Source organism: Saccopteryx leptura, chromosome 3 (genome assembly GCF_036850995.1).
Source record: "Saccopteryx leptura isolate mSacLep1 chromosome 3, mSacLep1_pri_phased_curated, whole genome shotgun sequence".
Classification (NCBI taxonomy): Eukaryota; Metazoa; Chordata; class Mammalia; order Chiroptera; family Emballonuridae; genus Saccopteryx; species Saccopteryx leptura.
Genome location: NC_089505.1, coordinates 220,995,798 through 221,012,992, shown reverse-complemented (window position 1 = coordinate 221,012,992; position 17,195 = coordinate 220,995,798).

Below are 17,195 nucleotides of genomic sequence, written 5' to 3'. Positions count from 1 at the left end.
ATTATAGGCCAATATGACTGATGCATTTAGATGCTAAAATCCTCAACAAAATATTAGCAAACCGGATCCAGCAATATATGAAAAAAATTATACACCATGATCAAGTTGGATTTATTCTTGGGAGGCAAGGCTGGTACAATATTCGCAAATCAATCAATGTGATTCATCACATAAACAAAAGGAAGGAGAAGAACCACATGATATTTTCAATAGATGCAGAAAAAGCATTTGATAAAATCCAGCACCCATTCATGATCAAAACTCTCAGCAGAGTGGGAATACAGGGAACATACCTCAACATGATAAAGGCCATCTATGACAAACCCACAACCAACATCATACTCAATGGACAAAAATGAAATGCAATCAGGGACAAGGCAGGGGTGCCCCCTTTCACCACTCTTATTCAACATAATTCTGGAAATCCTAGCCACAGCAATCAGACAAGAAAAAGAAATAAAAGGCATCCAAATTGGAAAAGAAGAAGTAAAACTAGCATTATTTGCAGATGATATGATATTGTATATAAAAACCCCGAAATTCGCAGTCAAAAAAATACTAAACCTGATAAATCAATTCAGCAAGGTGGCAGGATATAAAATTAATACTCAGAAATCAGAGGCATCTTTATACACTAACAATGAACTGTCAGAAAGAGAAATTAAGAAAGCAATCACCTTTACCATTGCGACCAAAAAAATAAAGTACCTAGGAGTAAATTTAACCAGGGAGATTAAAGACTTGTACTCAGAAAATTAAAAAATATTGATAAAAGAAATCAGGGAAGATATAAACAAGTGGAAGCATATGCCGTGCTCATGGTTAGAAAGAATAAACATCATTAAAATGTCTATATTACCCAAAGCCATTTATAAATTCAATGCAATACTGATTAAAATACCAATGACTTACTTCAAAGATATAGAACACATAATCCAAAAATTTATATGGAACCAAAAGAGAACACAAATAGCCTCAGCAATCTTGAAAAGGAAGAATAATGTGGGAGGTATCACACTTCCGGATATCAAGTTATACTACAAGGCCATTGTACTCAAAACAACCTGGTACTGGCATAAGAACAGGCATATAGATCAATGGAACAGAACAGAGAACCCAGAAATAAACCCACACTTTTATGGACAACTGATATTTGACAAAGGGGGTAAGAGCATACATTGGAGTAAAGACAGCCTCTTCAACAAATGGTGTTGGGAAAATTGGACAGCTACCTGCAAAATAATGAAACTAGACCACCAACTTATACCATTCACAAAAATAAACTCAAAATGGATAAAAGACTTAAATGTAAGCCATGAAACCATAAGCATCTTAGAAGAAAACATAGGCAGTAAGCTCTCTGACATCTCGCACAGCAATATATTTACCGATTTGTCTCCACAGGCAAGTGAAATAAAAGACAGGATAAACAAATGGGACTTTATCAAACTAAAAACCTTCTGCACAGCTAAAGACAATAAGAACAGAATAAAAAGACAAACTACACAATGGGAGAATATATTTGACAATGCGTCTGATAAGGGGTTAATAATCAAAATTTATAAAGAACTTGTAAAACTCAACACCAGGAAGACAAACAATCCAATCAAAAATGGGAAAAAGAAATGGATACACACTTCTCCAAAGAGGACATACAGATGGCCAATAGGCATATGAAAAAATGCTCAACATCACTAATCATTAGAGAAATGCAAATTAAAACCACAATGAGATATCACCTCACACCAGTCAGAATGACGCTCATCAACAAAACAACACAGAATAAGTGTTGGTGAGGATGTGGAGAAAAGGGAACCCTCCTGCACTGCTGGTGGGAATGCAGACTGGTGCAGCCACTGTGGAAAACAGTATGGAGATTCCTCAAAAAATTAAAAATTGAACTGCCTTTTGACCCAGCTACTCCACCTTTAGAAATATACCCCAAGAACACCATAGCACTGTTTCAAAAGGAGAAATGCACCCCCATGTTTGTGGCAGCATTATTCACAATTGCGAAGATTTGGAAACAGCCCAAGTGTCCGTCAGTGGACCAGTGGATTAAAAAGCTTTGGTACATATATACTATGGAATACTACTCAGCCATAAGAAATGATGACATAGGATCATTACAACAACATGGATGGACCTTGATAACACTATACTGAGCAAAATAAGTAAATCCCAAAAAACTAAGAACTATATGACTCCATACATAAATGGGACATAAAAATGAGAGTCAGAGACATGGACAAGAGTTTCAGGGTTACAGGGTGGGGGAGAGGAGAGGGTGCGGATTTGGGGCGGGGAGGGGCACAAAGAAAACCAGTTAGAAGTGACGGAAGACAATTGAACTTTGGGTGATGGGAATGCAGCATAATCAAATGTCAAAATAACCTAGAAATGTTTTCTCTGAACATATGTACCCTGATTTATCAATGTCATTCCATCAAAATTAATAATAATAATAAAAAAAGAATTTCTCTCATGGCTAATTCAGGCAGTTAGAAGAATAGTTAGTATAAGGATGCTAATTCTGCTTCTCAGGCCGCATCCTGCAAAAGGGGCCCCAAGCAAATTGGTGATTTGGCTCCTCTGATTTTGCCAATTGGATTTAAAAAAATAGGTCAGGGCCCTGGCCAGTTGGCTCAATGGTAGAGCGTCGGCCTGGCGTGCAGGAGTCCCGGGTTCGATTCCCAGCCAGGGCACACAGGAGAAGCGCCCATCTGCTACTCCACCCCTCCCCCTCTCTTTCCTCTCTGTCTCTCTCTTCCCCTCCCGCAGCCAAGGCTCCATTGGAGCAAAGTTGGCCCAGGCGCTGAGGATGGCTCTATGGCCTCTGACTCAGGCGCTAGAATGGCTCTGGTTGCAACCGAGCAATGTTCCAGATGGGCAGAGCATCGCCCCCTTGTGGGCATGCCGAGTGGATCCCGGTTGGGCATATGCGGCAGTCTGTCTGACTGCCTTATTGTTTCCAACTTCAGAAAATACAAAAACATAAATAAAAATTAAAAAATAGGTCAGGAACACCCTGAAATGGAACTAACATTACAAGGGCATAAATTTAAAGGACTTTTAGATACTGGAGCTGATGTATTTGTTATTGTTAAGCTACATTGGCCTCCTTCCTGGCCCACTCATGCAGCAGCCATAGAATTACAAGGTATAGTACAGAGGAAATTTCCTCAACAAAGTTCTAGTTTTTTACATTGGGAAGATTAAGAAGGTCATTCTGGATTTTTTAAGCCTTATGTGCTCCCTGGATGGCCAGTTAATTTGTGGGGTAGAGATGTTTTGAAAAATACGGGACCATTGCTTGTCAAGTCCTAAGGGTTTAGTCAGTACTCAGATGCTTGATCGGGGATTTTTCCCCACTAAGGGACTAGGGAAAGAACAGCAAGGCATTCTCACCCCCATAGAAGTGGCTCCCAATACCAGAAGGTGTGGATTAGGATATCAAAATTTAGCATAGGGGCCTTGGTAGCTCCTGCTATCTCAATAATGCATTATGCAGACCCAATTATTTGGAAATCAGATAATCCTGTATGGGTAGACCAATGGCCCCTTTCTCAGGAGGAACTTAGAGCAGCTGCTCAATTGGTACAAGAGCAGCTACAGCTTGGGCACATTGAACCATCTAATAGCCCATGGAATACACTTCCATATTTTGATCTTGTCACCTTCTTGATTATCACGGGGCAGAGGTGACCCTTACAGCTTATAGGTTTTGAGCCTCAAAATTATTATTGTTCCTTTTTTCAAAGGATCAACAACAATGGCTCTGGGAAACTTCCACTAAATGCAAATCGCTTTTGCAAATCAATGGACAACTTTATACTGAAACTGTCAACATAAAATCAGCTCAAAGACTAGAATTATATGCCATTATCATGGCTTTTCAACATTTGCCATATTCCTCCTTTAATCTATATACAGACAGCAAATATTTACTTATGGTTGTTTCCACTATAAAGACTGCTGTCTTAGAAACAACTGCTGATGAACTATTTCAGCAGTTCCTCCTTCTTCAAAGACTTCTATGTCAACATAGAGCTCCACGTTTTATAGGACATACTCGAGCTCACTCCCTTGAGCTTTAGCACAAGGGAATGCCCTTGTTGATCAAGCTACCCAAAAGAAAATTATTTGGAGCAACCATGACAGATCGAGCAATTCAGTCTCATACTATTCATCACCAGAATACTGCAGCCCTGTGTAAACAGCTTCAACTTTCTCAGGAAGCAGCACAGCAGTTTGGGAAATTCTGTCCAAGGTGTCCTATTCTACAATCTATCCCTTCACTTGGAGTTCACCCTCAAGGACTCCTACCAGGACAACTTTGGCAAAAGGATGTTACTCATAAAACTTCATTTGGCAAACAGTCCTATGTCCACGTTACAGTGGATACTTATTCTGGATTTATAGTAACCTCTGCCAGAACAGGAAAGGCTGCTAAGCATGTTATAGCTCATTGTCTGTATGCATTTTTCTATTATTGGATTTCCTAAACTGGTTAAACTGACAATGCTCCTGTATATGTTGCAAAATCATTTACTGTATTTTGTCAAACCTTTTGAAGTATTGGGTTTCTTACAATCTTTAAAGTCAAGGTATTATTAAAGTGTACCCAGCAAATATTTTAAGGTCAATTTAAAAAAGTTTAAAAGGGGGGAGTCATATCCTGGAACTCCTACGGGTCTACCATATCATGTTTTTTACTTAAAATATTTTAAATTTCTTTTAAATGCTGATGAACAGGAGATGCCAGATATTTTTCTCCTGCAAACTTCTACCTTCTTTTATTTGATCCAGCTAATAACACTTTTGTCTGTTTCCAAATAGCTCCAGATATATGGGAAAGGTTTATATAGGCGGATGGGGATCCTCAAGCCCCTCAGCAAAATCTTCTGAGCATGACTTTTAAGGCACCAAGAGGCATAAAAAGCCCAATAGAGATCAGGGGAACTACCAGCTTTTAGGATACACCCTTAAAGGCTCCAACACCCCAAAGGGGTCTCATAAGATTCCATCTGGGTCCTGCTTCAATAGTGGAAAGGAAGGTCATTGAGCTAAAGCCTGCCAGGTTTACATGCCTTTGCTGTGAGGAAAAAGGGACACTAGAAGGTAGGCTTTCCCCTCGCTCCTCTAAGGGAAGGTTCAGTCTCTTCCAGCCCTGCTCCAGCCACCTATGTCCTAATCTTGCCCAGAATGCTGGGGTTTGCCACTGAAGGCTGAAGGTGCTCAGGGCCATTGGCCCCATCTACGACACTGTGGACGAGCCTAGGGTATTTCTTCCAAGAAGCAGGTAAACTGATCTCATTTCCACAAGGGCCACTTAACTATGTCTTGCCTGAATAGTCAGGTTTTTTATTCTTCCCTCGAAGATCTCTGTTGTGGGTGTTGATAGTCCTATTTTCTGCTGCTTTGTTTAATATATAGTGTCTTCTTTATTCCTCCTACCTCAATGTCTCACTCATATTTCATGCTAGGACCTACTCCTAATTTAGAGCTCTCTTTCCCCCTTTTGCCAACTTCTATTATGAATATACGTTTGCCACCCAGCTTAGTGTATCCCAAGGTTCTCTTTACCATGCCACAGTTGCAGAGCTCCAGGGAAAAGCACCCTGGTCTCATCTCTCCAGGCAGAGGAGAACAGAAGCTCCATATCCACACATGCTGCAGATGGCTTTTCCAGTCTACCTAAATCATTACCAGCTAGAAACAGTGTTCATTGAAATGTGGATGTAAGCTGCAAAGTATAAAATTGTGACAACAATTCCAGTGCCATGAGGACTTTTCCTGGAGGTGGACTTTTCCTGGACTCCTGCTCCTTGTGACAGCTCCTGACAGACTGAACTGGGATTGGGTTGCATTTTTCAGGGATTTGGCATGGTCTTGGTGCCAACTTGGACTTGGTGAACATGTTAAGGACACTACTCTTTTGTGGATTCTTGCTGTATTGGCCAAGAGTTTGCTTAAAGGCTTTAATCACTGTAAAAAAAAAAATAGAAGACTAGATAAAGAATATGTGACACACATACACCATGGTATACTATTCAGCCATAAGAAATGATGACATCGGCTCACTTACAACAAAATGGTGGGATCTTGATAACATTATACAGAATGGGATAAGTAAATCAGAAAAAAATAAAAACTGCAGGATTCCACACATTGGTGGGACATAAAAATGAGACTAAAAAACATGGACAAGAGTGTGGTGCTTATGGGGGGTGGGGAGAGGGAAAGAGGGAGAGGGGAAGGAGGAGGGGCACAAAGAAAACTAGATAGAAGGTGACAGAGGACAATCGCTTTTTGGGTGATGGTTATGCAACAGAATTGAATGACAAGATAACCTGAACATGTTTTCTTTGAATATATGTACCCTGATTTATTGATGTCACCCCATTTAAATTAATAGAAATTTATTTATAAATAAGAAAAAGCAAAACACAACTGTATGCAACCTTCAAGAGACACGTCTAAGCTACAAAGATTAAAATAGGTTCAAAATGAAAGGTTGGAATATTATTCTCCAAGCAAATATTACTCAAAGAAAAGCATGTGTAGCCATACTTATATCTGACAATGCTGACTACAAGAAAACAAAGGTAACTAGAAACAAAGATGGTCATATTATAATGATAAAGAGGACATTGTGTCAAGAAAACATAACACTTCTTAATTCATATGCACCAAACCAGGTTGCACCAAAATATTTAAGACATCTACTAACTGATCTAAAAATAGAAACTGACAAAAATACAATGATACTTGGAGATCTCAGTACACCACTGATGATTCTAGATCATTCATCCAAACAGAATAACAATAAAGAAATATTGGCCTTAAATGAAACACTAGAACAAATGGATATGATAGTCATCTATAAGACATTTCATCTCAAAACATGAGAGTATACATTTTTCTCCATTGTACATGAAACATTTTCAAGAATAGCCCATATGTTGGACCACAAAACTAACATCAACAAATTCAGAAAGATTGAAATTATACCAAGCATATTCTCTGACCATAAGGCTTTGAAACTAAAATTCAACTGCAAAAAGGAAGTAAACAAACCCATAAACATGTGGAAATTAAACAACATACTTCTAAAAATGACTGGGTCAAAGAAGAAATAAAAGCAGAAATCAAAAGATACATACGACAAATAAAAATGACAACATGATATATCAGAATATCTGAGATGCAGCAAAAGCAGTAATAAGAGGAAAATTCATATCATTACAGGCTTATATAAAAAAACAAGAGAGAGCTCAAGTAAACAACTTAACATCATATCTTAAGGAACTAGAAAAAGAAGAACAAAAGCAACCCAAAACCTGAAGAAAAAAAGAAATAGCAAAAATTAGAGCAGAAATAAATGAAATAGAGAAAAGAAAACCTATAAAAAAATTAATACAACAAAGAGCTGGTTCTTTGAAAAGATCAACAAAATTGACAAACCCTGGCCAGACTCACTAAGGAAAAAGAGAAAAGACTCATATAAACAAAAACTGAAATGAAAGGGAGAAATTACCACAGATATCATAGATATACAAAAAATTATTATAGAATACTATGAAAAACTATATGTCACCAAACTGAACAATCTAGAAGAAATGGTTAAATTCCTAGAACTATACAATCTTCCTAGATTGAATCATGAAGAAGTGGAAAGCCTAAATAGACCCATAAACAGGAAGGAAATAGAAACAATTACCAAAGACCTCCCTCAAAATAAAAGTCTGGGGCCAGATGGCTACATTAGTGAATTTTACCAAACATTCAAAGATTTGGTCCCTATCCTTCTCAAAGTCTTTCAAAAAATTGAAAAAGCAATACTTCCAAACACATTTTATGAGGCCAATGTAACCTTCATATAAAAACCTGGCAAGGACAATACAAAAAATAAAACTACAGACCAATATCTCTAATGAATACAGATGCAAAAATACTAAACAAAATACTAGCAAATCAAATACAACAACACATTATAAAAATAATACATCATGATCAAGTGGGATTCATCCCAGAAGTGTAAGGATGGTTTCAACATATGTAAAGTGATTAATGTAATGCACCATATCAACATATCAACAAAACAAAGAATAGAAACCATATGATTCTATCAATAGATGCAGAAAAGGCATTCGATAAAATACAACCTCATTTTATTTTTAAAACACTCAATAAAATGAGTATAGAAGGGAAATACCTCAATATAATAAAGGCCATATATGACAAGCCATTAGCTAACATCATACTAAATGGTAAAAACTGAAAAATTTTCCTCTAAAATCAGGAACAAGATAAGGCTGCCCACTCTCTTCACTCCTATTCAACATAGTGCTGGAAGTTCTAGGCAGAGCAATCACACAAGAGAAAAAAAAAAGACATTTATAATAGGAAAGAAGTAAATGTTTCACTTTTTGCAGATGACATGATCCTGTACATAGAAAACAACAGAGACTCCACAGAAAGACTATTAGAAACAATAACCCAATACAATAAGGTCGCTGGATACAAAATTAATATACAGAAATCTGTTGCTTTCATATATGCCAACAATGAAACTTTGAAAAATGACTTTTAAAAATCCCTTTTACAGTTGCAACAACAAAAAATAAAATATCTAGGAATAAATATAACAAAGAATGTAAAGGATCTATATACTGAAAATTACAAAGCATTATTAAAGGAAATCAAAAAAGACAATGAAATGGAAAAATATTCTATGTTCTTGGCTAGGAAGAATAAATATAGTTAAAATGGCAATGTTACCCAATGCAATATGAAAATATAATGCAATTCCCACAAAATTCCAATGTCATTTTTTAAAGAAATGGAACAAGAATTATCAGGTTTGTATGAAACTATAAAAATCCCCGAATAACCAAAGTAATACTGAGGGAAAAAAACAAAGCTGGAGGCATTACAATACCTGACTTCAAATTATACCACAGAGCCACAATAATCAAAACAACATGGTATTAGCAGAAAAATAGACACACAGACCAATGGAACAGAACCGAGAGCCCAGAAATAAAACCACATAGATATGGGCAAATCATCTTTGATAAAGGATCCAAAAACACACAATGGAGAAAGGAAAGCCTCTTCAATAAATGGTGCTGGGGTCTGAGCGGGCGATGGCACAGTGAATAGAGAGTTGGACTGAGATGCAAAGGATCCAGATTCAAAACCCCAAAGTTTCCAGCTTGAGCGTGGGCTCATCTGGTTTGAGCAGGCTCACCAGCTTGAACCCAGGTCACTGACTTGAGCAAGGGGTCATTCAGTCTGCTGTAGTCCCCTGGTCAAGGCATATAGGAGAAAGCAATCAATGAACAACTAAGGAGCTGCAATGAAGAATTGATGCTTTTCATCTCTTTCCCCTTCTATCTGTCTGTCCCTATCTGTCCCTCTCTCTGTCTCTGTCACTAAATAAATAAATAAATAAATAAATAAATAAATAAATAAAAATGGTGCTGGGAAAATTGGAAAGCCACATGCAAAAGAATAAAACTTGACTACAGTTTGTCCCCTTGCACAAAAATTAATTCAAAATGGATGAAAGACCTAAATATAAAACCTGAAACAACAAATTACATAGAAGAAAACATAGGTACTAAACTCATGGACCCTGGCTGTAGAGAACATTTTATGAATTTGACCCCAAAGGCAAGGGAAGTAAAGGCAAAGATAAATGAATGGGACTACATCAGACTAAGAAGCTTCTGCACAGCAAAAGAAACTTACAACAAGACAGACAGCCAACTAAATGGGAGATGATATTTGCAAACGACAGCTCAGATAAGGGTTAATTTAATATCCAAAAGATATAAACAACTAAAGAAACTTAGCAACAAACAAGCAAACAATCCAGTAAAAAAAAAAAATAGGGAGAGGACATGAACAGATACTTCTCCCAAGAAGAAATACAAATGGTCAATAGATATATTAAAAGATGCTCATCTTCACTAGCTATTAGAGAAATGCAAATCAAAACTACAATAAGATACCATCTCACACTTGTTAGATTGGCTATTATCAACAAGACAGGTAAAAACAAGTGTTGGAGAGACTGAGGAGAAAAAAGAACCTTCATTCACTGTTAGTAGGAATGTAAATAAGTAGAACCATTATGGAAGAAAGTATAGTGGTTCCTAAAAAATTTAAAAATAAAACTATCATACGACCCAATAATCTCTCTACTGGGTACATACCCCCCAAACTCAGAAACATTGGTATGTAAGGACACATGCACCTCCATGTTCATCACAGCATTGTTCATGGAGGCCAAGACATGGAAACAACCAAAATGCCCTTCAATAGAGGACTGGATAAAGAAGATGTGATACATATATACAATGGAATACTACTCAGCCATAAGAAATGATGACATAGTATCATTTACGACAACATGGATGGACCTTGATAACATTATACTGAGTGAAATAAGTAAATCAGAAAAGGCTAAGAACTGTATGATTCCATACATAGATGGGACAGAAAATTGAGACTGATAGGTAAATAAAAGTGCGGTGGTTACTAGGGGAAAGGAGAAGGGAGGAAAGGGAGGGAGATGGGGGAGGAGGAGAGACATAAAGAGGGACAAATATAGGGTGACAGAGGATGGTTTGACTTTGGCTGATTGGTATACACCACAATCGACTGTCCAAATGATGTGGAGATGTTTGCCCAAAATCTACATATTCTAGTTGATCAATGTCACCCTGTTAAATTTAATCATCTAAATAAAATTAAAACAAATTTAATGCAAAAGCAAAATCCTACAGCTGAAATGTACAACAAAATTTATACTGACTAAACTGAACAGTAGGAGGAGAGAGCAGAAGAATCTTTGAACATGAAGATAAATTAACAAAAATTACCCAATTAGAATATCAAATAAAACATAATTGAAAAAATATATAGAGCCTCAGAGACCTATGGGATAATTTCAGGCATTTGAAAATGTGTATAATTGAAGTCCTTAGAAGAGTAGGGGAAAAAGAAAAAAATTAAAAACATTTTTGAGACAATAACTGGAAACTTCCAAAATTTGGTAGAAAACATTGATACGTCCAAGAAGTCTAAGTAATCCTAAGCATGATAAGTAACAAAGAAAACCACTCAAATGCATGTCACAGTCAAACTGCTAAAATATAACTATGGCAAGAAAGCAGCCAGAGAAGAACAATATGTTACATTCCAGGAGATATAACATGATATTAATGAGTTCTCAACAAAAACTATGGAGACTAGGAGATATCAAAATGATAAAATGCAGCAAGAATAAATAACAAAATCCTGTGACAAAGAATTGTATATTCAATAGAATTAGTCTTCAAAAATGAAGGTGAGAGGAATTTCACTTCAAGGCATGTTTGAGTAAACTCTTAACACAAAACCTATAACAGGTAATTATAAACGCTGGATAAAATACAAACAACTGCCCAGAGATTCTGGAGAGTGGCCAAAGGCAGATCCTGATGTGTTGAGTTTCCTGTTATTACATATTTCAGGGTGATGGAAACCTGAAGCAGGACACGGTCAGTGTCACCTGAAGAGGTTTAGTGACTGAAAACATGCAGTCTTTCTGGCTTTAAAAACCAGAAAACAGGGTTTGGAGAAATTATAGCTTCTGGAAAGTGCATATAGAACCATAACAAGGAGGGAGCCCAAGACAAGGAGTCAAAATTTTGTGTATATAAACTTGGCCCAGATCCCTGGCTGACACCTTGACCACACATGCACAGGCAGGTTATAAGATCATCATTCAAGGCTAAAATAGTTGCACAGAAATTTGAGCTACAACCCAAAGGGCAGAGAGTTCTATTCGAGCTCAACAAAGTTAATGTCTGTTAAAAGAAAAATGTCAAGGCTTCAAAGAGATGTTACAGAATCCAGAGATTCTACAATCTAATTTGCATTGCACAAAGTCTGAGATATCATTGATAGGCGGAACCAAAATTTAAAAATTTGGTTTCAGTAACAGTAACTTTTAGTTGTAATCAATAGAAGATAATGTAAGGGTTAGGAAATAGTTAATTTGCTTGCTATTCTCCCTTAATGGCTCCCTGGCCTTCCTCTTTGAAATAGGAGGAGAAATTTTGGAAGTGGATTCCTTTTTTCATTTCTTTACCATAAACCTCAGGCGACTCCCTGGCTTTCAGGAATGTGAAGCATCACTTTTAATTGGTTTGTGAATGTTTAAGTATTGGAATGCTGCCCTAGCTTTTGCAAAAAGCATCCAATATTTTTATTATTAATAATCTGTATCCTATTATTATCTATCCCCAAAGCTACTATTGACAAGAAGTGACTTGAGTAAGTTTTTTCATTTTTGAAATTAAAGAAGTTAATTTTACTGATATTAATGAATAGACATGAATACGTTTATGTATTGCTAAAATGTGTTAAAATAAAACAGTAATATACAATCCAACAGTTTTGAAATATGTGAAGACACATAATCATTTATTTTGTAGACTATCTTCTTCATTTTCTTAATGGTATCTTTTTTTTTCTTTTAAGTGAGAGGAGGCCCTGGCCAGTTGGCTCATTGGTAGAGCATTGGCTTGTCTTATGGGTGTCCCAAGTTTGATTTCCAGTCAGGGCACATAGGAGAAGCGCCCATCTGCTTCTTCACCCTTCCCCCTCTCGCTTCTTTCTCTCTCTCTCTCTCTCTCTCTCTCTTCCTTTCTCTCTCTCTCTCCCCCTCCTACAGCCATGGCTTGATTGGAGTGAGTTGGCCCTGGGCATTGAGGATGGCTTCATGGCCTCCATCTCAGGCACTAAGAAGAGCTTGGTTGCTGAGCAACGGAGTAAAGCCCCAGACAGGCAGAGCATCACCTCTTAGTGGGCTTGTCAGCTGGATCCTGGTCAAGGTGCATGCAGGAATCTGTCTCTCTGCCCCTACTTTCTCACTAAAAAAAGAAAAAGAAAAAGAACCCAACTCTGGTGCCAGCCTAACTTGATGGTGGTGAGCACTTTTCCTGTGCCTCAGTTTCCCTCTTTGTTGTGAAAATTAAAGGAATTAATTGACAAGGGCTTTGCACAGAGTTAGTGCTGTGGCCATGTGGCAGTTATTACCACCAGGGCTCAGGTTTTCTCAGCATCTTTTTTCAAATAGCAAGCAGGTTTCATCCCTGTAGGATTGAAATCTTCTATGAAAGACCAAGCCTTAGGTATCCAAAATCATAAAGCTATCAGTCTGTCTGGTATTTTGAAAAATTCTGTGCTATCTTTTTAGTAGGCTGGAGGCATAACCCAAATCTGTTGAGCTCACTGTCTCCTGTCATAACATTGAGGGAACTTGGGGGATATTCAGGGCAGGAGATTTGGCTAAAAAAGCTAGTCAGAAACTGACCACTAAAGGTGATCATTAGTGAGTAGCAAAACAAACTGGCCATTAAACTTTGAATGTTATTCCCCACTCTGAACCTCAGTTTTCTTATCTGTTCAGTTGGCAATTTTGAAGAATGGGGTCAGGTCCATTTTAAAGAATGCGGTCATGTCTGACCTGTGGTGGCGCAGTGGATAAAGCGTTGACCTGGAAACATTGAGGTTGCTGGTTCGAAACCCTGAGCTCACCTGGTCAAGGCACACATGGGAGTTGATGCTTCCTGCTCCTCCCCTCCTTCTCTCTCTCTCTCTCTCTCTTTCTCTCTCTCTCTCTCTCCCCTCTCTAAAATGAATGAATAAAATAAAATAATAAAAGAGCATTCATTTGAAAAAAAAAAAAAAAAGAATGCGGTCAGGTCCATGAGAGGGGATCTACTGCATTCAATGAGTCCTAAGAGCCTCCCAAGTCTCTCTGCAGTCTTCCTCCACAGCCAGAACAAGCATCAGAGTAACCATGGGCTTACACACACACAAAGTGAGTTCACGCAGTCAGGAGAGTGGTGCAGACACCATCATCCAAAGAGGAGGAAGCTGGGATTTCCGAGGGCGGGGTGAGAGAGTGGACCAGAGGAAAGAAGAGGAGGGAGAGAAATGAGGAAGGAAGGATAAAGATAGAAAGAAAAAAATGGAAGGAATGGAAGAAAAAGAGAGGGAAGAAAGAGACAGAAGAACAAAGATAAATTCCTATTATCAATCAATGGTTGATGATTGTTGGCAGCAATTCAACACCAACAGGAATCCCCAATTTGGGTGCGGTGAGGAAGAAAACTCTCTATTCAGTGTAAAAAAGCTCATTTGTGATACAGCACAGCTGTGAGGCAGCACGGAGCCAGGCTGGTTGCAGGCTGGACAGCTCTGCTCTGTCCTGCACTGGCCTGCTCTGCACCATGCTGGCCAGCTTCGCAGGCATCCCCAAATTATGGCCCGCGGGCCGCATGAGGCCCCCTGAGGCCGTTTATCCGGCCCCATGCCGCACTTCCGGAAGGGGCACCTCTTTCATTGGTGGTCAGTGAGAGGAGCACTGTATGTGGTGGCCCTCCAACGGTCTGAGGGACAGTGAACTGGCCCTCTGTGTAAAAAGTTTGGGGACCCCTGCATGGCAGCCTGCTGTGGCTACCTGCTCCAGTCTGCTCCAGCTAGACACCTTCAGTGTTTCAGCTCAGCCTGGGAAGTGCAGTCTTTGACGGAAAGGGTAAGTGCACTCTCAGAGCAGGAGGGGAGCTGGTTTAAGAATAAGTCCTCACCTCTGGTCCCTGATTGGTCTGTCCTTGCACAGCAGGATTCCAAATCCTCACAGTTTGACTGGTCAAAAGGCATTGGCCCAGATCTGTCAGAATAGAGCCACTCCGGTTGGTTAGAGCTGTGCATCTCTGATTAGATGGGGAAATCCTCAGTCCTATTGGTTGAAATAGGATTCCAAGAATTCTTTATAAGGGCTGGTTCAGATGGCAGAAACAGTGCAGGCAGGCAGTTTAGAGCAAGCTTCTCCCTGAAATGCAGTTTGTGCAAAATGGCTGCTAGACTTTTTGTTTTTAAATTTGAGTCCAGTTATCCACTGGAATCCCTTCTTAGTAAGTATCTTGTGTCTCAGGGTCGACTCTTTCCGTATTCACTTGGTAAGAAATTAAATAAAGAAGAAAAATTCAAAAGCTGCAGTCCACAAAGAGTCAAATGAAAATATAAAATACCCTTATCTCCTCTAAAATATAGTATTCACTGCTCTGTGTCACTGCAGACATGTGTGCTGTGTCCACTCACAGATAGCTAGGATACATTTGCATGATTTAAATGTCACTCAGATCTTGTGAATAATGAACTAAGTGAAGTCACTCCAGAGGGTCTGAATCACTTCCCCTGGAAAGTCTTTCTCAGTGGCAACTTCTTGTTCTATATCTCATTACTCATTACATCAGAGTCAAAACAAACCACATTCCCTTCATTAGCAGCTCTCAAACACCCCCCTACATGGGCCTATATCAAATAAGTTAGCCCTGGTCTTGTGCCCCTGAGAATTTTAATGTCCAGCATTGAAAGGAGCATGATACCCAACATCTGCAGGATGAGAAATAAGGTGTTCAATGAAGGGAAGGGAAAAGTGATGGCCTTCTTCATTGAAATCTAAGCATTGTTTTTTCAAAGCATTTTAATATGTATTATCCCCATTATCTATGTTATGGAGAAGAACTCCTCCCCCCAACCCCAGTGGCATTCCTGGAGCTTGGTACCCAAAGCTAGGATTCACACATTTAGCAGGTACTTACTGAGTTGCTACTATGTGCAGAGGGATTAGAGCACCAGTGCAGGCAGGAGGGCTGCAGCATTTCGTGTCTACGCTGAGAAAGCTACAGGAAGGTGACCACCGGGACAAGCTTGGGATGTTGTTAAGGGATCATGTGTTCTAGGCATGTGGCATCCTGCTCATGGTAAGGAAGAAATGCTTCAAGTAATTATGCACAGCAGGTGTTGAAGTTTGGAGCTGAGAGGCAATGAATTGATAGCTGACACAGTCTGGTTGAAGAATGGGGCATCCTAGGTAATCCAGTATTTGGCCCACTTGATATTCTATTAGAAGATCCCAGAATAAAGATGATAACTGGGTATCTTTACTCTTTAACAGCTGAGGCACTGTGTCCCACATTAAATTGCTCCAAGTTACAGAGATTTTAAATAAAATTGTCTAGACTTTATATCAAAATAAGCCCAATTGTATTAAAAACTTAATTTCAAGAAAAAAACATACAAAACCATGAAAAGAAGAGTGGACATTATTTATGTAGTAGAATTATGCATTCTAGGCTTCCAGTGAATTGAATGAATCTCAGTGGGAAATGTTTGTAAGTCTCTAGAATAAATATTATCAGTGGAACATTTGAGATCTTGTTCCCTGGCATATCATAGCTTTGTCTCAAATAAATTAATAAAAATTCAAAAAAGATATTATCATAACTCAAATGAAAAGGCAAGCGGAATGGAGGAAATAGTTTCATCAAATATGCCAGGTAACAGTCGCTATCAGTGTTGCACAAAAAGCTCATGAAAACTGAAAGGAAAACCATCAATTCTAATGTAAATAGGCAAAGGACATAAATAAATGATCCACAAAGAGGAAACACAAATAATAAACAGACATAAGAATATGTTTGAATTTACTAGCTCTTATTGAGATGCAAATTAAAACTGTAATGGGGTAGAGTTTATGCATGAAATCTGAAAAATAAAATAAAAAGCTGGTGAATAAAGATGGTGGAACTAGCAAATGGCTGATGGCAACAGAAATTGCTAAAACTTCTCTTGAATTCAGATGTCATATCCTTGGAGTACTCCCACTTCTTGGAATATACCCTAAGGAAATAATCACAGAAAACAGAAAAATGGTCTATGTATGTGTTTAGGGCAGTCATTTAAAAGATTGAAAAATGGGAAATATTAATAATTTAAATGTACATTAAAAGGTTTGTAATACTGTAAATCATTCTATTAATTATGTGATTCACTTAGCTATGATCATGGTTAGTAATAAATAACTTGGCCGTGACAAAAAAAATGATTAGAAACTAGTGAAGCAAGATAGGTTACTTCTCAGAATATTAACACCTAATTAAAAACAGAATAAAAAATTGCATTTACATGTGATATGGGTATGTGATAATAATATGGGTATGTGAAAAAAATAGAAAGAAACATAAAATGCAGAATTGATTTATTAAATTGATTTTTAAGGCTTATTATTAATATAATATTGTTTATGCAATACTTTTTCAAATGTGACAATTGATATGAAAATA